At 38.6% G+C, this 23,317-nt stretch overlaps 1 protein-coding gene across 15 annotated transcripts in view; it reads right to left on the bottom strand.

Annotated features, from left to right (window-relative positions):
• NCOA2 (nuclear receptor coactivator 2) overlaps positions 1 to 23,317 on the bottom strand; it is a 277,145-nt gene that overhangs the window by 160,390 nt on the left and 93,438 nt on the right. For 14 of the 15 annotated variants that reach the window (XM_081258053.1, XM_081258052.1, XM_081258047.1 and 11 more), the window contains one exon: positions 14,363 to 14,419. The exons of the other annotated variant lie outside the window; for it this stretch is intronic. The gene's annotated coding sequence lies outside the window, so the exon portion shown is untranslated. The remainder of the gene's footprint in view (positions 1 to 14,362; positions 14,420 to 23,317) is intronic. 15 annotated transcript variants of the gene reach the window in all.

The raw sequence follows: 23,317 nt of genomic DNA on the forward strand, positions 1-23,317 counted from the left end.
TTTCTAAAATACTCATGTCCTCACTTTGTGTGTGAACACTGTGTTTGTTCCCTTAAAACTGGATTTTCATTGTCACTCCAGAAGGCCCCACCAGCAGGGCTGGGCCCTGAGAATAACAGTGGCGAAAGGCAGAGCCTACCCTCCAGCACGCAGGTTCACACAGACTCAACTCCAGATCAACCAGTTCCTCCTCCAGTGAACACGTTCTGTGTCTCAATGCCAACTGTGAACTTACTAACCTAGATCATCCATGAAGTTGAGAAAAGGCTTCCACAGATGTTCTAGGCGAAGGTCAGAAAACTACTGGGGAATTTATGTCAAGTATCAGAGTCGCTGTTTCAGGGATACGCCACTCAAACTACTGCATCTCTTTTCCTCTACCCCCAAAGCATCTGTAACACCCAAATGATGTGCATTTTAAATGGTCATCACGTTTTTTTTTTTTTTGGATTAACTGCAGGGTCACAATGGATTTCTCTTTGTAATCTTCCAGATTCTGACACACTGAGTCCAGGAAAAAGAAACAACATGCCCAAGGTCTCACAGCCACCAGGCTGGGACCACCCCTGGGAGCTGCCCGCAGGCTCCTGCGCATGTTGGTTTTACTTGTGCCTTTTCTGAAGTAAGACACAGATCTGAGGACTGAGGCTTAACTTTTTATCTGCTGTAGCAACTGCTAGAGCAGTCAGTAAAAAAAAAAGCATTAAAAGTCTTTATGTGGGGACTTCCCTGATGGCGCAGTGGTTAAGAATCCACCTGCCAATGCAGTGGACACAGGTTCGAGCCCTGGTCCGGGAAGATCCCACATGCCGCGGAGCAACTAAGCCCGTGCGCCACAACTACTGAGCCTGAGCTCTAGAGCCCACGAGCCACAACTACTGAGCCCACGTGACACAACTACTGAGCCCGCGTGCCTAGATCCCGTGCTCCACAAAAAAAGAAGCCACTGCAACGAGAAGCCCATGCACTGCAATGAAGAGTAGCTCGCGTTTGCAGCAACTAGAGAAAGCCTGTGTGCAGCAATGAAGACCCAAAGCAGCCAAAAAAAAAGTCTTTATGTGGTCTACCTGGCAAACATTCAAAATTAAAGACAACACTGCTAAAATGACATTTCCTGATATTATGTCAAAGCATAATATTCGTTTAATTTGGTGATATTTTGAGTGATTTTTCTTTCTCTTTCTCCCAAGCCTACTCTAACAAATTTAGAAATATGAATGTTCAAAAAGGACTCCCCTGGAATAAATGAGTGACAGGCAGCCCCCCCTTTTTAAAAAAAATCACTCTCTCATCTCCTTAGTAGATGACTGCCAACAATGGCAACACCTCTTGACAACCGTAATGTACGCCAGAAATGTGATGAGAGGCTGAGCAAATGATTATTTGCTAGAGTCTAAAGGTAACGTGCTTAATCACTGTTCAAACCTCTTTTTGTGCTTTTCATCCTCAGAATCTCTAGACTGTGCTCCCAAGTAACAACTTGTACAAAGCCCTAGTTGGGAGCAAATTTTAAGAATAAATGCCTCCTCTTTCTCTTTCTTTTCTTTCTTCTCCCCCTAGAGGAGGCTTGACAGGATGTAAGCAGAGTAGGTGAAGAAGTAATCACAAAGGAAACATATATGAAGAGAAAATTTAGCAGAAATACTCAATGATTTTCAAGAGGGAGAAATCCTAGGAAATAGATTTTTCAGGTGTCGATGCATCATTTTTTAAAGGTTTCTGGCCCTCATCATATTTATTTCTTCTTAGAAGGCTGGAAAGGAAAGAACATAATGGGGAGGGACGTCTACTCCCTGGGCCACCCTATCCCATCTCCATTTTGTCTGTTACCAAATGCCTGATCAGATCATTTGTGGTTAACTTGTGAGTACCGTTTCCTAAGTGACTGTATGTATGTATGAATGTGTGTGTGTATGTGTGTGTGTATCTTAAATATTAAAGATGATTTCAACTGATTATTGGGCTGTTACTCAGGAAAGAGCCTTGCCTCTACCCTATGGCAGTATGAGTTAAGACTCTTAAGGCTTAAAATAGACAAGAAACATCAGCAGGGAAAAAAAGATAGAAAGGATAGAGTCTATGGCCTGGACAATAGGTAGAGCTCAGCTGGGAACTGCTATTGAGATGATGATCTGAAATTTTCAGAAATGTAACTCAACCTAGACTAGGAACAGGAATCAGAGAGATGAGGAAGAGAAGCAGATGATGAGGAGAGGGAGGAAAAGGAGGAAGATCAAAGCTAACTTTTAAATACAATGTTCTAAGTGCTAGGCATTGTTCTAAGCGCTTTATGTGAATAATCTCAATACAACAAAACTGAAAGAAAAAGAAACAGATGTCTTAGGGAGGTAAGCAGGTGGAATCTGAACAGGAAGAATACATTAGACCCAAGTTGGTATTAAGAATAAAGGGCCCTCAAGGTAGGCTTTACTGCTGTAACACTGGACCTTCTCTGTTCTCTCTGTCCAAGGTACCTGCAACTGACTACTTGTAAAAAGGACATAATATCCTTATATTAAAGCATTAACCATTAAGCATTTTTATACCTTTTATACCTCTTCAACAAGAGGTATTCTTCAGTTAGACAATACATCAGATATAATTTATTAAACTCTAATAGATAAATTAAAACCTAAGAATTTACTCAGTACTTTGTATAAACCCAAGTGTTATGGCTTCCTCCCAATCATCTAGAGCAGGGAAATTTACAATCTAGTTGGGTTAGGCCTGGAACGTGGTAGCCACCCGCATTCTCAGGACACTTTCAGCTAAGATTGTAACTAGCAGTTATTTTTCTGTCTTTGCGGCAATTGAGTCCCATCAACAAAAGATATCCTGTATCTGTTTCATTTCTAGCTACTCCTGTTGTAATGATCCAGAATACACAGGAGGGTTGTAAATGTCACAGCAAGATAACCACAAGGTCAAGAGTACCAAGAGAGGGACAGCGATGGGCCCAGTGTCCCTTACTTTCCCACACTGTGCACCTGCTACAATACCTTATTTTACATTTGTTGTTACATTGCTTTGTAATCCCATTTATGTAACTTAATGTTTGTTTTCCACTTCTCTTCCCACATAAAAGATGTAGGTGGAACAAAGACTATATATATCGCTTCTGTACACCTGAAACATTCCTACTTTACTCTGTGCACAATAACACTGTGCTCCAAAATGATTATAGACCAAACTGGAAAAGACCGTCGGTCAGCGGGGGAATAAAAAACAAACCAGATGCATCTCCCTCCCTCCCACCCTCCCCATCCCACCCCTCCAGGCGGTCACAAAGCACCGAGCTGATCTCCCTGTGCTCTGCGGCTGCTTCCCACTATCTATCTACCTTACGTTTGGTAGTGTATACACGTCCATGCCTCTCTTTCGCTTTGTCACAGCTTACCCTTCCCCCTCCCCATATCCTCAAGTCCATTCTCAAGTAGGTCTGTGTCTTTATTCCCGTTTTGCCCCTAGGTCCTTCATGACTTTTTTTTTTTAAATTCCGTATATATGTGTTAGCATACGGTATTTGTCTTTCTCTTTCTGACTAACTTCACTCTGTATGACAGACTCTAGGTCTATCCACCTCATTACAAATAGCTCGGGAGGGAGGGAGATGCATGAGGGAAGGGATGTGGGAACAGATGTATATGTATGACTGATTCACTTTGTTATAAAGCAGAAACTAATTTAAAAAATGAATAAATAAACTTAAAAAAAAATGGATAACCAGTGGACCTACTGTATAGCACAGGGGACTCTGCTCAATGTTATGTGGCAGCCTGGATGGGAGGGGAGTTTGGGGGAGAATGGGTACATGCATATGTATAGCCGAGTCCCTTTGCTGTGCATCTGAAACTATCACAACATTGTTAATCGGCTACACTCCAATATAAACTAAAAAGTAAAAAAAAAAAACTTTCCCCTATCAAAAAAAAAAAAAAAAAAAAACAAACCAGAGCTTCACCTAATCAGGAAGTTCCATTTGCATCACTAGAGGTGGCTATGCTACATGTGAAAGAGGACAGAGTGGGGAATATAAAGTCCCAGCTTCGAGGTCTGGAGCTACCTGCCTCCCTATATGGCGCTGAGTAATCTCCATGAGCCTCAGTGATTTCGCGGATAAAATGCAGATAAATTCTCTCACCAAGTCGACAGTAGTAAGAATTTGATGAAATAATATATATATTAAGGTATAAGGTATATTAATATATATATAAATGTAGGTATGCAAGAAAAGATTCCTTCTTAAAATTCCTTTATATTCTGATCTATAAAAATATTTCTACATTTTATTTTTAAAAGATGTGGTCAAGTCGTTACTAGAGGGTATATGAAGAAAAAATTTTAAGAGACTACTAATAACTATGAGTTACAATAGAATAAAGACTCAGAATAAAAATTTTAAGGGGAGATTTAATCAGTGCTTTAAGAAACAGCATGAATTATTAAAACACTGAAACCATATGTCAAAGTATTAATTAAATTATTTTGTATTTGCTTAAAAAACAGCTTGAAAAGAAAAGAGAAAAAGGAAACTGGCAGTTGTGAATAAAGTAAATTTGAGGTGGTAAGTAATTAAAACTTCTTTCTGTGTTCATGGTGAATACTGTTAATTATATCACAAAAACTCATAAGCACCTAAAAACACTAAGCACAGATCCTACTGGGAACCTGTGTAAAAAAAAACTGGGAGAAATCTGAGAGGGAGGGTAGCCTAATTTTTAGACATTTTATAAAATGTAAATGCCACATCTGTTCATTTAGATCATGATTATCTAAAATATAATACAGTCAACATGAAATAGAAACTGTTCTTCAATATAAATTAAGCTTTTGGTAAAGTAATTGAAAGAATTCTCTAGTCACTCTTAGAAATATAATTTTTTCTAAATAACAACTGAAATTTGGTTTTGAATGGAACATCTTCTCTTTGTGTGAAAAGATCATAGGATTTCCTTTTTTTTTTTTTTTTTTTTGCGGTAAGTGGGCCTCTCACTGTTGTGGCCTCTCCCGTTGCGGAGCACAGGCTCCGGACGCGCAGGCTCAGCGGCCATGGCTCACGGGCCCAGCCGCTCCGCGGCATGTGGGATCTTCCCAGACCGGGGCACGAACCCGTGTCCCCTGCATTGGCAGGCGGACTCTCAACCACTGCGCCACCAGGGAAGCCCTAAGGTTATTTTTAAAGAGAAGAACATGTAAAAGAAAGTGAGGTAGCCCTTTCCCCATCCATTAAAACAGAATAACCCATGTTAATAAAACATCTAAATCCAAATCCCACTGAATGAATTATCTGTGTAAACTCATTTGAAGCCAGCTTCAAAGAACAGCTTAACATAATTTCTGTGACCTGCATTTCCCTTTATTAATTAATGTCAGATAATCATTTCTGATATAGTATACAATTTAGCAACTTTGTGGGCCTGCAGACCCTCAGTGGGAGGAAGGGGACAGCACGTACAACGCTAAGCCTTGTCATATTCTTTCCCATACTCAGAAGGTTAGCTCGAAACTTTATTTTGAAATTACTATCTCTTTTTGTTGTATGATTGGTCCGTTTATTTGTTCTTTATTTTTTAAGAGAACAAATGTTCACAGGCAAAAGACTACCAATGACAGACTGGGTTTGATTTCCAATTCTGCCTCTAACTAGCTAGTTAAACCAGGTGCACATCAATGGGTAAGTCACTGGACTTCTCAGTGGCTTCTTTCCCCATCTCTAAAGTGAGATCATAATGGCAGCTACTTACTAGGCTTCATCTGAGGGTTATGTGGATCATTATGGGAAGAGCTTAGAACACTACCTGGCACATGATAAGAAGAATATGTACACTAGCAATTATAAACGATCTTTCAGTTCCAAGAACTTCCTATTACATTAGTACTAGGATTAAAACAGGATCTGTGTTGATAATACTTGGTTCCACATTTATGTCTCTGTACTGAAACCCACATTGCTGACTGGCTTATAACTATGACATCTAATCAAATATAAGTAAACTGTACATTCAATTAAATAGATGACTTAAACATTTAAGCCTTAATTTGTGTTCATGTCCTACTTTCTACCTGTTTGGGGTCCCCTCATAATTATCAGTCTTTGGTAATATAGTAATGTTCTTTTAAATAAAACAAATTTATATATCTAATGACACACTGACACGGAAAAGCTACATGCCCATATATGGGCAGCAGTAACGTTAAAAATGTTCTATGAACAAAAAATGAAAAAAAAAGAAACACTGACATGTTCTATATAATGAAAAAAATATTAATGACGTAGGATGAGTCTAACTCAATTTCCTTCATATTCCTGATTCTCATCTTTTGAGCACTTCTGACAAAATTCATTCTGTAGTATCTGATGGGATCAGTTAATCAAGTTTCCTTTTCTGAGATAAGAATCATTTTCCTCAACTAATATAGAAGGTGGCACAAAATGTCTTTGCAATTGTTACAAGATTCAATTAAAAGCAGATGAGTTGAAAGACACAAAGTTCTGTTTCACTACAGACATTACGGCCCAGGATATAAAATTTAAATGCTTTGAAAATAAAAAGTGGTTTAGTCTTGACTTCAATCAAAGAGAATTTAGACATGATCAAAACATACTTCAATTCCTGACACAAAGAATTTATCCAGAGTTTAAATGGATACAAAACATGTAAAGGCCAAGAACCATGTCTTGCCAAAAGTAATAGTAAATGTTTGTTTTTCCTTTTCTCTCTACCTCACGGTAACCTACATTTCTCTCTACTTCAAAACACTGTGAAAACTTTACCTCATGAAACCTCATTGTAGTATATAAACAAATGATCAGGTATATTATTTTCATAATCAGCACTTGAAATTTAGTAGGAAACAGGACCCTTAATCAACAGAGACCTCAGGAAAAGTAATGATGACAATAAAAAAGCACTGAAGTAGAAATACTATAAGCCAAAGATATCAAATTTATAGGAATAAACAGATAATACGTAAATGCCTCTTATTTTCTATCCCTAGGGTCAGGAACGGTCAAGAAGTAAGTAAGCTCCTTGGTGTGGCATTCCTGGGCCCCTCAGGACTCGAGGACAGCCACCTCGAATATCCGTGGGGACTGCTGCTAGCGCTGCAGGCAGCATTTGGCTCTGGGGCTAAACGGCTTTGATGACAGCCACTGTGCTGTGAAAGAAGAAAGGTTTCGGAGGAAAAAAATTAAAAGATGGGAAACATAAATATAGTGAGCACACATTATGGTTTAAAGCAATAGGCACTGGCATTTAAGATATGCTAAAATCAAAATACATTTAAAAGATAACAGCACTGGGCTTCGCTGGTGGCGCAGTGGTTGAGAGTCCGCCTGCCGATGCAGGGGACACGGGTTCGTGCCCCGGTCCGGGAAGATCCCATATGCCGCGGAGCGGCTGGGCCCGTGAGCCATGGCCGCTGAGCCTGCGCATCCGGAGCCTGTGCTCCGCAACGGGAGAGGCCACAACAGTGAGAGGCCTGAATACCACAAAAAAAAAAAAAAAAAAAAAAGGTAACAGCACTATGTTACAAAGGCTAAGATTTTATGTTTTCAAAAGACACTTTAAAGAGAAAGTTTGAACCAGATCTTGACATACAATATAAATATGTCAGTGAACGAGTTCAAAGAAGTAATAACTTACCTGTTAGACCATAAAGATTTTATGAAACGTTGGGAATATTTTGAAGCAGCATCAACAATAAACATCTAACTTCTACATTAGAGAAAAATGTTAATGCTCCAAAGCATCTGGCTTCAAAGAAAATCGAAAATCAAGATCCCACTGGGTTAATAAAACAAAGTCTACTACTGTATATAAATAAAACTCATAAAACCAACCTAATTTGTCTAGCAGATGTTTTAAGTCAAAGGAATTTTCCATTTCCATTCCATTCAAATATAAGAGCATAAGTAACCACCAAGTAGTTTTCAAAATACATTAGTTCAAAACTATCTTCTATTTTCACACTCTATCTTATAACCTAGGAAACAGTTTATTTTCTGGACTGTAATAAAACCGCCACATCAAAGGCAGAATTAGAAATCTAGATCAAATCGTCTTCTTAGTGACAAAGAACTGAAAGAAACTGCGAAATAAACTGTTTCCTACGGCCCCGGCTTTCTCTATTCTAACTTAAGCTACCAATTCAACAATTATGACACAGTTGTTTCTTCAAAGGTATTCTCTTATAGTTTAGGTAAAGACTTCCAAGTCTCAGTATTCATAGAAGGCACTGGCAGGTCTTTTATAAGCTCCCGCACTCATCTGTCTGCTGAAGTTTACCCCAGCTCATCACACTCCTGCTTTTTCAGTCCTCTTCTCTTCTCAAGGAGGTACAGTAAAAACTGGGCTCCAATTCTGTGACACTGACAGCGAACAGACCTCCGGTCCTTCAGGTGGAGACCACAAAATTTTAAATGTATGATTTCTGCTTACGAAATTCATGTAACTGGCACCAGAAAGGTCAAAACTGTGGTTTAAAGAAAGCAAAGTCTTCAAATTAATCCATTCTAAATTAATTCAATATTTTTGAATACTTCCAAAAGTGGTGAAGGCAAACAAGTCTACAGACTATGGCACCACAGTCTCAAACTTGCATGGAGACATGCACTTAAGAGATCCTCCAAAATTGGAATACATACATCTCTAGAATATGGTTAAATTCCTATTTAGCCATTATTAAATGCTATATATTTCTTCCTCTCTCTTGGCTCTTTTTGGATGGGAAGGGAGAAGTGTAGCTGTGACTAGAACAAAAAATATATTTCCACTGATTGTAGACACCCATGAATCATTCATGAAGTAGCAAACAAGGCTTAGACAACCTAATGCATGGAATTAGGTTAAAATCACAAGTTGCAACATTTACTGTTAAATTCTCTGGTTATGTCTTATTTTTCTGAGTCTCAAGCTAGCAAGAGAAGTCTCAGTGGAAATCTCTATATCTTAATGGCAAAGAATCACAGAAAAGAAGAAAAGAAAGGGAGGGAGGGAGGAAGGAAAGGAGGGAGGGAGGGAGGGAAGGAGGAAATGTAATTAATTTTATAGATATGGATAATTTTATAAATAAATGTTTAATTTATCCCTTACATCTAGATGTTATGAACAGTGGAGAATGACATAAATGCTCTGTGCTTCAGAAATAAACTATGAGGGCTTCCCTGGTGGCGCAGTGGTTGAGAGTCCGCCTGCCCATGCAGGGGACACGGGTTCGTGCCCCGGTCTGGGAAGATCCCACATGCCGCGGAGCGGCTGGGCCCGTGAGCCATGGCCGCTGAGCCTGCGCGTCCGGAGCCTGTGCTCCGCAATGGGAGAGGCCACAGCAGTGAGAGGCCCGCATACCGCAAAAAAAACAAAAAAACAAAAAAACAAAAAAAACCATCACAACAACAACAAAAAACTATGAGGTGTTTAATGAAAGCAGCCTGATTTTATTCACTATTGTCTCTTTAAAGGAAATTCTGGCAAGGTCAGCTGACTCAAATTCAACACCTGTCTAGAAAATAACATGTATCTGTCACTTTCTTCCAAAATGAAAACGAAGGGCATAGCTAAGACACCTAATAACTGACCCCAAATCAAATGCCGTGTATTTGTTACTATGGTGGCACAAATAGGAAATTCTGCTTATCACACACCTTCTCCCTAAAGCTAACAACTCTACTATCCAGGTAAGTAGGATATACAAGTTTGAAATGAAATCTAAAGGCCAATAACAACAACAAAAAACAAGGCAGGAGAATGTACGTTTTATTAACAATCTGCAGCCCCTTCTCCCCACTCCTGGGCACGCACACACCTGTACTACAGCACAGAAGAGCACAGCTGAGAAACCAGAGTCCACTTGTTTCTCAGAAGATTCTGGCTCCAGTGCTACTTCCTCTAAGACATGCTAACTCGAAAGATCTACACAAGGTACAGGCTGGCAATATTCTTAATTATAATTATTTCCAAAGAATACCAGCGATGCTGATAGGAGTCACACTTAGAATTTTTCAATTAAAAAAACAAGTGCTCTCACAGTGAAATCTCCCTACACTGAATCCCAATTTACGATCCAAGAAACATCCTTATGAATTTTCTAAAAAAATGATGCTTGAAAATTGCTATAATTCTAAATCTTGCAATTCTAGCATTTGGATGAGCCAGAGAAACCAGGTTCTGCCGTATTTCTGGTAAATCTTTCAGCAACGCGCTACGCTTACATCACTTGGCCTGGCTGTGCCTGTGGAAATCGCAGTGCCGCTGTTCTACGTGGAGACTGCCTGGACTCTGGGACTGTCTCAACCTCACCTGTCCCAACAACACACCTACCTCACGAGGTGTGTACCTGCCCAGGAGCACACTTTGAAAGCGCAGGTAACGCCATGCGAACAAAACATTTGCTTAGGAGGGACGGCTTTTGTTGCTGTTGCTGTTGCTTTGACCGCTACTCCCATGGATAGATTAAGGCTTTCAGTAGAAACAGACATATAATTCAGAAAACAAGGCTCAGTTTTTTCTTTAAGAGAAAAATCAGAACACCAAAATTCAACGTAAAAAGAACGAGCAAGGAAATATGGCGTTAAATTTGCATAGATACTCCTTTTCCAGTTTAACAATCTTTGGTAGTTATTCTTTATATTTCCCATAGCACTCAGCACAGACTAATACGAAATAAATAATTAATATTCTGAACGAACAGAGAGTCAAAAGGAAGGAGGATGGGTAAAGGAAAAGAGGGAAGAGAGAAAGGAGAGTTAATGGTGCTGAATGAATGTAGTTTATGGGGAAAACTAAGCCAATCTGTTTACATGAATGTGTGCATAAAAAGAGGAAACTGGAAGCGTAAAAATGCTTTAAAAACTGGCCTGTCATACAGTTTCCAACTGTGGCCTGGTATTAATAACACCCACTGGAAGATGATTTCAACCCACCAGTAAGCCGGTTTTGTCCTGAGTTCAGCAGAGTCCATTCTACATACAAGGAACAGAGGCCTCCATCCAGGGGGGCTGGGATTAGGATCCTCATCTGAATAGCTAAATGACTGAGGGCATTCTGTCAACTGTCAAAGTGTTTATTTTCCCAATCACAGTGCCTACCATGCTGACATCTGAAGGAAATGGCACAAAAATAGCAACACAATTAAATGCCGGCAGATTTCTGCCTAAAGCACAAGAGATATAGTTAAATCTACTAAATTTTGTTTAGAATAATACTGATTTTCAGGGGACACTGCTCAAAATCTCAGATTTTAGCTCCAATCAAGCTGCCCGTCTTCATGGGAATTTATACACTCTCAGTTAAATCAGACACCTAATCACAAATCTTCTCACATCTATGAACAAAGAGGGAATTCAAAATCCAACAAATATTCATTTGAAATGTACTTTCAACCATGCCATATCCAATATGGACATAACTTCTTTTATGTCTTGATACGTTTAATATAATGTTTAGTATTTAACAACAAAATGTATTAGTATCACAAGAAGTATACGATGCTTTATTGTACTTTGGAGAACCCTCTCTACATGTTCGTATTGAAGAGTTGAGCTCTACCTAGTATGTGTGAACAATTCTTCACTCACCCATGTCACCCTGTCCTCTCACCCCAGATACCTCTAACATAGAGAAAATGTACTTATAAATAAATCCAAAATATATATGAATCCACAGTGAGTTCAGGTTTCCATGGCAAAGGGAAAATTACATTTCAAGGCTACACTGTCAAATAGATTTATCTAACACTTGCTCCTGTTTTGACTATCAATTCTGAGAAAATTTTATTGGCCAACTTTAAAAATGCTTAAAATGTGAGACCGCAATGGAAACACTGATATAGCTATAGATTAGGAAGCACAGTTCAGTCTGTTAAATAAATTTTGTCTTTTTAAATTCAAACTACAGAATTCCATTTCCCTATACTCAAACCTGGAATTTGCATTGACACTCACAGATATAATCCCTAGGAAAGTGTGACGAAGCATACTTAATCATGTTTTCAAATCAAAATTTTAAGCTATATTCAACAACACTGCCTTCAAGAACATTTTGTCCACAATATTGTACATTTAAGATTCAAAATATTTCTATATAACATCTCCTACTCAGCCTTGAAAATAAACTAAACAAGGAAAGCTGAAATTACATTTGAACCAACCCTGCTTTACCTCAAAGCTATGTCACTTCGTTTCTTAAATAATTAAAATATTTCCCACAGAGACATAAATTATTACACCTTCCAAGATAAGGGTTCTAAGTAATTCTATAGTCACAATATTTCACACAACCTGTTCTCTGTAGGAAAAGTGATTCATCCAGCAAACCACAGATGCCACTCATAACCTGAAGTTTCTAATATTGCAAGGGAGAAGGAATGCTGATTCATAGCATACCATGTTTGTAACAAAAAAAGGAATCCAAATGGCTGTCTGCCATGTACCTGCCCCCAGAAGTGAGTATGAAATTAAAGTGCCAAGGTAGAACTTTAAATTGTTTAGGTCATCATTAAATTTCAAATGAGTCAGCATGTTTCAGTTTGAAATAAAGGTTAGAAGTTAAGACCTACTAATGAAATATAAGCAAAATAATCTTTGATTTTAAAATTAATTTTTAAGTCCTCAAATATGAATATGATTTTCCTATACTACATTTATTGCCACAAATATGCTCGTATGCAGGGCTATTTAGGCAGAAAATGGAGCTCAGGGGTTAAGATCAAAGTCTTCAGAGTGGCAAACTGCCACTTACTTGATATGACCTTGGGAAAGTCACTTAACCTCTCTCAGCTTCAATTTCCTTATCTGTTATTCTGAAGATAATGAAAAGCACTTATATAATGTGTGGCTCACAGTGAGGGAGCAATAAGCAGTAGCTGCTGTTATTAGTGTTATGGAAGGAGTCTCTGCAAATTGCACTTGTAAATTAGATGTGAATAAGAAATGGCTGTGTAACTCCTAAAATTTTACTTAAAAAAAAAAAAAAAAGCCTAAAGTTCAGACTTAGTTCTTTTTATAAATGAAAAACCATGATAGCAGAAGGAGAGACCAATGCCTGAAGAAGGTGAAACAGATCAAAAAACAACACATACGAAAAACAAAAGACAAGAACCCAACAGTAGCGACTAACATCCTGGAACACTTAAAGAAAACTGCCAAAGACACAAGGAAATGGGTGGTTCCTTCGATAATGAATCCAAACCTCAATACAGAGGGCAGAAAAATGACCAAAAATTTCCCCCAATCTACAAAAATAAAATAACCTAAGTAAATTACATTTGGTATGAAGTGACAGGTAGTGGGAAATTTTTAACTTATTTGGCTTTCAGAGATTAAAACTGGACAACTAATGTCAAATATGTTGATACTTTGCTCTCCATAAAGATAACACAAAACATTTCCAACACAGTAGCATGACGGAGTAAGGAGGTGAGAAGCTCCCACTTGTGCTTCAGGTTTACCCGTCACTTGATCCTAAGACCCTACTAGGGCGGTGACAAAATTAAATACAAAATTGGAAGCATTATCCTCTGAATTCTACCCTGATTAATCATACTTGAGTACATAAAATATGTAACACAGTTAATTTCTCTGAACATTTATGAGCGATATACTCAAAGTATCTGATATAGATTAATTTCATATTTAGAAATAAGTATAAGGAGCTATTTCTATTTTGTATTTACAGATGCAGAGTTCAATTACTCTGAATATAAATAAATTCTTAATATGTATTACCCAATAATTACTGTAACAAACGCTTATTCAGTCTTTCCCATACAATGAGCACTATCCTAAGGGTTATGGATACTGTTTTCAACAAGACAAAAATGGCCCCAATGTTCATGGAGCTTATATTCCAGTAGAGGAAACTAAAAATAAGAATACATCACATGATCATAAACATTCTGATAAAAATAAATCAGGGTTGTGTGATAAGGAGTGATTGAGAAGCTATTTGAGACTGGTTGGACCAGAAAAGTCTGCTCATTGAATCTACCCACATAAGACTGAAATTTGCTGCCAAAATCTATAGCAAGCAATTTTTTATTTACATATAAAAATAAATGCAAACATTTTGCTAGGCTATGAAATGATAATTCACCCCATCCAATGGGTAAATGTAAACTCTTCCCAAATACACACAGTAAACACTGATAAACAGATACGGTCATTTTACCTCCAAATACCATTTCCAACACATTCATAGTGAATTTTCATAATAAAACAAATGTAGACAAATATACAACACTTTTAAAATTTATATTCATTTTACTTATGTATTGTTTTGCTAAACTATAAATAGTATAATTTTAAATGTTTGATTTTACTTAAAAATCAAAATATACCAACAGAAAAGCTTACTTTTAAACTCACCTGTGCCTGTACACAGTGCAGAAGATCTATAAATTTGTAGCCAAATCCAAGAGAAATCTGCAATATAAAGAAACAAACAAATATGAATAAAAAATGCAGAATCCTGTTAGACTCATTAGAGTGGATGTGATTTTTTTTACAACCAATATATAAATAATACTCATTAATAACATCTCTCCATTAAATTGCATGGTAAATCGAGAAGACGACTTGCTGCCTTACTTCTATTTGTACAAACTAATATAAGACACATAAGGTTACATTTCAGTGTGAATTATGAGGTGTCTACCCAAAAAATTTTGAGCGCCCACCATATACTTATTACACTTCTCAGTAGCTGCCTGTCTAATCACTAGCACTGAAAGCTGAACAAAAGCAGAGGACGCCTGAGTACCCATTTCCACACTGCACTCCTAGCCCAATGCCCAGCCCACAGTAACACAGTACACAGGAAATGTTTGCTGAATGAATGAATGAACAAGTTAATTAATTCATTTGTTAATTAATTAAGTTAATTAATTAACTTAAGTTCACATACTGATCTTAATTTGCTGTGATTTATAGTTTGCTTATATGGAATAGAAAGGCTTGAGATTATTGAAATAAAAACCTATGTCATGATTGCTTAAACAAAGATGTTTAAAAGTGAATAATTTATCTAAAAAAAAAAAATCGTGTGTAAAATGATGTAAAAATGATGCTGTAGGGAATTCCCTGGCAGTCCAGCAGTTAGGGCTTGCTGCTCTCACTGCCAGGGGCCCGGGTTTGACCACGGGTCAGGGAACTAGGATCCTGCAAGTCACGTGGTACGGCCAAAAAAAAAAAAAATGATGCTATATACGACCATTTGCATGAGTAAGAGTGGATAAGAAAAGGAAGAACTGAACATTTTCAATAATGAGGGCAACCAAGATTCATCTGGGTGTGTATCTTTGAGCACAAAGAACTTAGCCATGAAGGACTGTGCAGCAGTTTCTCTGATCCACACAAGGATCACTTCCACTGTACCAAAGAAGTTTATTTATTTCCAAGATGCACAGTCAGTAATCGAACACAACCAGTATGTGCCTGTCATAGTTTATGTGGATTAATGTTTACCACTCTTGTGTATATTATGGACCTAAGAAAAACTGCCTGACTGCTACTAGTAGTAGTGTCTTTATTTTAACTAGTATGTACTACTAGATTTAATCAGCTTCAAGGAATGTTTTTACAACTGCATTTTTTTCCTTCAGGTGACACCAATCAGTAATAATTCATACTTTGATTCATTATCAGACTTAAGAGTATTAACTTTCTGATGTGCCCTTTACTCTTTAGAATAATAAATAGAACCTAATAGTAGAAAAAAGCTAATGTTAATTTAATACCCCAAATTGCCATTTTTTCTAGGGCATTAGCAACATCTGATTTCATAAAGGGGAAAGCAATGGGAAAAAAATGCATTTTGGTTTTTGCCAGGACCTCATCAATCTGGAGACCGTCACAGGTAAAGAAATGCAGCTAGGGTATTAGGCAGAGATGATTCATGAAAAACAAAAGGAAATCTGTATGCAAGTGAGAGGTTATCGCAGTAAATAAAACAAATGGGTTCTCCTCAAGTGGCAGCCTGTGAGTGGTGAGCAGTAAACTGTTACGTAACAGGGGTCATCAATTCTTTCCAGCTCTGCTGGCCTACTTAAGCCCATTCTAATTCTCTACCAACAACTAATGTGCTCGAGGACATCACACTATGCAACAGTCAAGAGTTAAAACTTGTGATGTGAGTACGAATGATGATATTAAACAATTACTGCTTGATCTATACCACTCAGAAGGTTTTTATGAATGTGCTAATATAATGAGGAAAAAGTGCTAATGAATCCAAACTAAAGTAAGATACATATGGACATGAAGATAGAAGATGTGAATAATTTCCACAGTACAGTATGATACCTCGGTGTAACATTTTAAACCAGAAGAATTAACAAAATACTTATAAACATAGAATTATAAAATGTTTTCTAAGTCACTAAAGGGAAAAAAAAAGCTATTTAAAGCAAAAGTGCGGGCACTGACGACCTATAATAAACCGGCATCCCCCTTTTCATCTTCGAGTCCAGACAGCTTTCAGGAAGCTACTTCAGGAGTTTCAAGGGATGGAGAGGGGAAGACCGCACTGGGCCTTCCGTCAGCGGCAGACTGACAGAAGGAAAGACAGGAACATTGCAAGAAAAGGCAGGGATACACGCACGTCGTCCTCTTCTCTCTTACTACCACTACTATTTCCACTGTATAAACTAAAAAGATAAACCTCCTCTCCATGAAGAAGGCCGCCTGGAGCAGTTGAGAGAACCTAGGGTTAAGATCATCGAACAGGTGAGGTTTCAAAACCTGGCTTTCTCTTGTGAATACTGCTGCTGTTAATATTGTTCCATCACTAGCAGCTGCTTAGGTGTGTGACCTAGGAAATGTTATTGTGGGCTCAACTATAAAATGAGGATGATGATGTCCTCTTTGCAGCACCTTGGAAGTATCAAATGAGATGATTACATAAAGCACTTGGTACATGGTAGGCATTACACATAATTATGATTATGGCAAGTGTGATCCTGCTAAATGCTGCTAGCTGTGACAGGTAACTCAATAAAGTGACAGGTAATGTCAGGCCTACCCTACCCGAAGGAAAACTGATTTTCCCTGAGATGTCTTAATAGTGTTATCTGCCCATAACCACCCAGACGATGTATAAACAATGAGCCTGCTGGGAAAGTTTTGAATGGGGACCACTTTAAGACTACACCAAAAGCTGAAAGATACTACCCGACTTCAAATTTTATAGTAAAGTTATAATAATCAAAGCAGTAGGGTACTGGCGTAAGGATAAACAACGGAAGAGAACAGAGTCCAAAAACAGGCCCATACATTTATATCAATTCATATTCAACAAAGGTGGTAAGGTAATTCAATGAGGAAAGGGCAGTCTTTTCAATAAATGGTACCAAAAACTGATTATACATATGGGGGAGGGGGAAAGAACCCCAACCTTTACCTTGCACCTTGTACAAAAATTAACATAAAACAGACAGATGATACATCTAAAAGTAAGAACTAAAACTACAAAGCTCGTGGAAGAAAGCACTTGGAGAAAATTATTGTGGATTAGGCAAAAAAATTTTAGGTATGACACCTAAAGGCATAAAGGAAAAAAAATTTTTTTAAGACCATAAAAGAAAAAAACAAAACTGAATTCCTTTAAAATTAAAACTTCTGCTCTTCAAAAGAAATAATTTAACAAATGAAAACAAGCTAACACAACACTGTAAAGCAATTATACTCCAATAAAGACGTATTAAAAAACAACAACAGGGGCTTCCCTGGTGGCGCAGTGGTTGAGAGTCTGCCTGCCGATGCAGGGGACATGGGTTCGTGCCCCGGTCCGGGAGGATCCCACGTGCCGCGGAGAGGCTGGGCGAGCCTGCGCTCCGCAGTGGGAGAGGCCACAACAGTGAGAGGCCCGCGTACCACAAAAAAAAAAAAAAAAAAAAAAAAAAAACAACAACAGAATAGAGAGCAAAAAAAAAAAAAAACAAAACAAGCCACAGACTGAAAGAAAATATTGGCAAAATAATTATCTGATAACATACATGTATTTAGAAAATATAAAGAGCTAAATAACTATCTAATAAAGGATGTATATAGAATATATAAAGGACTTACAATAATAAAACAGGTAATTCAACTTTTTTAAGTGAGCAAAATATGTGAAGACATCCAATGTACACAAAGAAGTACTGAACACCATTAGTCATTAGGAAAATGGAAATTAAAACCAAAACAAAATACCACAGCCTATCCAATAAAATATCTAAAGTGCTGCCAAGGATATGCAGAAACTAGAACCCTCACAACTCATCCTTTGCTGGTGGGAAAGTGCAATGGTACAGCCATTTTGGAAAACAGTTTGGAAGTTTTTCATTATATATAGCCCAACAATTTCACACCAAGGTGTGTCTTCATTCCTCTTGGGGACAGATGACGATACAAAGAGTTGTACTTGAACGTTCCTAACAGTTAGATCCAGAATAGCCAAAAACTGGAAACGATTCAAAAGTTTATCAATTGGAGAATGAATTTTTCAGAATGTGGTACATTCATACAATGAAATACCACTCAACAATAAAAAGGAATGGATTACTGATGTATGCTACAACATGAACGGGTCTCAAAAAACATTTTGCTAAAGAAAGAAGCCAGACACAAAGACAGCATACTGCATGATTCCATTTATTTGAAATTTCTAGAAAAAGCAAAACTACAGAGACAGAAAACAGATCCATGGTATCCTGGGTCAGGGAATACAAGTGGGGACTTGACCGAAAATGGACACATTTGGGGATGATAGAGTTATTCTAAAACTGGATTGTGGTGATGCTAAAGAAAGATGTATAAGAAACATGAGACACACAAAACCGTAAGAATTTACTAAAACTCTTCTTTTAATACACTTAAAATGGGTGCATTTTATGGTATGCAAATTATACCTCAATTATTTTAATGGTTAAAATTTTTTAATTACTTTTTAAAATGTACCTCTGCGTCCCTGCTCTTTCTTCCTATGTGGTAGCTAACTGTGTGAGTAAAGGGATCTAAGGATTAAAAGTAGTTCTAGTAGCAAATGGTGGTGTGAGCATTTGTCAAGTAGAGTATCAACTAGCACCAGTTACACATCATTACTTTGAGGCAAAAAAAAAAAAAAAAAAAGAGAGAGAGAGAAAGAAATCGGGATTGAGCCTACATCACTCATAAAAAGATTGCTGGCAGCATTAAAGCTACAGGTTGATGATTTCTTTAAAAGCAGGAGAGGGACTTCCCTGGTGGCGCAGCAGTTAAGAATCCGCATGCCAGGGGCTTCCCTGGTGGCACAGTGGTTGAGAATCTGCCTGCTAATCCAGGGGACACGGGTTCGAGCCCTGGCCTGGGAGGATCCCACATGCCGCGGAGCAACTAGGCCCGTGAGCCACCACTACTGAGCCTCCAAGTCTGGAGCCTGTGCTCCGCAACAAGAGAGGCCGCGATAGTGAGAGGACCGCGCACCGCGATGAAGAGTGGCCCCCGCTTGCCACAACTAGAGAAAGCCCTCGCACAGAAACGAAGACCCAACACAGCAAAAATTAATTAATTAATTAATTAATAATTAAAAAAAAAAGAATCCACCTGCCAATGCAGGGGACACGGGTTCGAGCCCTGGTCGGGAAGATGCCACATGTCGTGGAGCAACTAAGCCTGTGCACCACAACTACAGAGCCTGCACTCTAGAGCCCGCGAGCCACAACTACTGAGCCCACGTGCCACAACTACTGAAGCCCGCTCCCCTAGAGCCTGTGCTCCACAACAAGAGAAGCCACCGCAATGAGAAGCCCACGCACCGCAGTGAAGAGCAGCCCCCGCTCGCTGCAACTAGAGAAAGACTGCACCCAGCAACGAAGACCCAATGCAGCCAGAAATAAAATAAATAAAAGCAGGAGAGGGTTAGGAAGAGATGTGCTCAATGTTTTATTTTATTATTATTTTTCATGAATAGTTATGAACAGAGCCAGAGGAAGGAAAGTAAGCCGGGAAGAAAATGAAGTGACATCTGCAATACTAGCTAAGAGAGCACTTTCTGACTACTAGGATGAGGAAGGACCATATCTCGCTGTTTTGGTTTAACACAACCACGAATAACAACAATAGCTATCATTCAATGAATGCTTATTTCATGAGAGCTCTGGGCAGAGGGCTTGAGACGTGTTACCTCATTTAATTTCCCTAACAACCCTATGAGGCAGGTACTGCCACTCTCATCACTATTTTGTAGGTTCAGAAACTTAACTGAGACGTGAAATACTTTGTCCAAGGTCACAGAGCTGATGTGGCGGCAAAGCCTGGAATTGAACACAGAGTCTGACTGCTGAGTTCATGCGTGCTCTTACCCACTAGGCTATTACGGAAAATTTGATAATGTTATCACTGTCGCCAACTTGATTTGAAAAAGATGGCCCAAAATGTGATCAGCCTAAAAACCGCCTCCTTGAGTTTTTGGTGTAGTGCCAATAAGAGCAGCATATTCCCCACGTCACTCACCCCTGGCTGACACTGTTAATAAATCATGATCTTATTTTTTCCTGACTCAAATGTAGCCTCACTATTTTCTCAAAGTTGTCACTCCAGTTAAAGGAAGTCATCAACATCAGTGTGGGTAAGCAAATGAAAATATATTTGCCAACCGTAACAACTAACTTGATTTTTTGTTTTTTGGGTTTTTTTTTTTGGCGATACACGGGCCTCTCACTGTTGTGGCCTCTCCCGTTGCGGAGCACAGGCTCCGGACGCGCAGGCTCAGCGGCCATGGCTCACGGGCCCAGCCGCTCCACGGCATGTGGGATCTTCCCAGACCGGGGCACGAACCCGTGTCCCTGCATCAGCAGGCAGTCTCAACCACCGTGCCACCAGGGAAGCCCCTAACTTGATTTTTGATGGACAACATAGTACATGGCACGTGCTACTGGAAAGAGATGACTAGCCAAAGGGGAGCCATACAGCCACCATACACCATGTTCCAACAGAGGTCCTATTATTGGTCTTTGTTATTTAGCCAGCATCACCCCAGTCATCAAGCCAGTCAGACAGGTTGATAGAAATGAAGAGGACACATGGGGAAAGGAAGAAAAAAGCTGGAAGTACTGATCAAATTACGTGAGATTTTTCAACAGTCCCAGCCAAGCATATCTGAACATATACCCACCACAAGCGTATACCCCAAATGTATGATTAATACAATAATTTATTTTTCCACTTTTTGCTTAAAAGCACAAAAACTCCCAAACTGAACAGAAAACATACCCTTAACTCAGCATGTTTCAAATCATATAACATCAAGAGGAAAGCTATACCTTCAAAACTTAACTATGAGAACTACTTCGGATTACTGAACAGGACATGGTATTTGATATATATAACATATATTTTATATGATATAAAATGTCTTAAAAAGTTTTAATAATGTAAAGAATGTGTACCACACATGCAAGGTAAAATTCTTTCCCAATTATTAAGTTAATGGTGCTAAAAATAACATCTAATCTACAGAAGAATAATTTATAAGTTAACTGATTAACTTCGATATATACTTCACACAAGCTTATGTTTTCTTTCTTTGTTTAAAGAGTTCAGACAATGACTCCTAACCAATGAAATTCTTTATACGAGGAATCTAAAACAATAAAACATATAACAAAAAAGATACAGATATAGAGAACAGACTGGTGGTTACCAAGGGGGGGGGAGGGAAGGTGAGAAGGGGCAAGATAGGGGTAAGGGACTTGGGCATATATCCAGAGAAAAACATGGTTTGAAAGGATACATGCACCCCAGTGTTCACTGCAGCACTGTTTACAATAGCCAAGACATGGGAGCAACCTAAATGCCCATCGACAGACGAACGGATAAAGAAGATGTGGTACATATATAAAATGGAATATTACTCAGCCATTAAAAATAATGAAATAACGCCATTTGCAGCAACATGAATGGACCTGGAGATTATCATACAAAGTGAAGTAAACCAGACAGACAAAGACAAACATGACATTGCTTATATGCAGAATCTTAAAAAAAATGATACAAGTGAACTTATTTACAAAACAGAAACAGACTCACAAGCTCATGGTTACCAGGAGGAAGGTGGGGGGAGGAGGGATAGACTGGGAGTTTGTGATTGACATGTACACACTGCTACGTTTAAAATAAAATGCCTGGGATTTCCCTGGTGGCACAGTGGTTAAGAATCTGCCTGCCCATGCAAGGGACACGGGTTCGGTCCCTGGTCCGGGAAGATCCCACATGCCACGGAGCAACTAAAACTGTGAGCCACAACTACTGAGCCTGCGCTCTACAGCCGGTGAGCCACAACTACTGAGCCCGCATGCCGCAACTACTGAAGCCTGCACGCTCTAGGGCAGGCGTGCTGCAACTACTGAGCCCGCGTGCTGTAACTACTGAAGCCTGCTCACCTAGAGCCCATGCTCTGCAACGAGAAGCCACCGCAATGAGAAGCCCACGCACCGCAACGAACAGTAGCCCCCGCTCGCCGCAACTAGAGAAAGCCCGCGCGCAGCAATGAAGACCCAATGCAGCCAAAAATTTATAAATAAATAAATAAATAAATAAATAAATAAATAAATAAATAATACTTTAAAAAAATAAAATGCCTTTCTATGAAACAAACAAGGGGTGGGTAAGGGATTCAGAAGTATGAACTACTTACATATAAAATAAATAAGGATATACTGTACAGCACAGGGAATATAGCCAATATTTTAGAATAACTCTAAGTGGAGTGTAATATTTAAATATTGTGAATCGCTGTTATACACATGAAACTTAATATTGTAAATCAACTATACCTCAATTTTAAGCGTAGAGATTTAATTTATGACTTCATAACTTTTCATCCATACTAAATGTAAAAAATTCATAAGCCATAATTAAAATAGATATATAGAAAAGGATATATCCTCTATTTAAAAACTAAGCTACAGGTAGGTCGACATACACAGTTGATATGTATGATATAATGACATCAATTTCACACATCTCCTACAACCATTCCTTTCAATTTTGTCTCTCACCGACTACGATCAGAGCCAATATAGTAATGCAGCATCATAAAACAGTAACTCTCCAAAGAGTAATAATAACAGTGACTCTCCAAAGAGCAATATTCTTGCACAGAGAAAGACCTAGAAGAAAAATTCACCTCACATGTAGTTGAATATACATGGCTCCAATGTGGGAGAGGGCTAAAGATACTAAATTTGAAGTCACTAACCTGAAGACAGCATTTAAATCCATAGATATGGTTTAAAGGACAAAGAGCTGGGAATCTGGAATTCAGACACCCTAAGGAACTCCTTTTAAAAATTATGTGGGAAA

The sequence above is a fragment of the Mesoplodon bidens genome, assembly GCF_964165515.1.
Source record: "Mesoplodon bidens genome assembly, chromosome: 16".
Lineage (NCBI taxonomy): Eukaryota > Metazoa > Chordata > Mammalia > Artiodactyla > Ziphiidae > Mesoplodon > Mesoplodon bidens.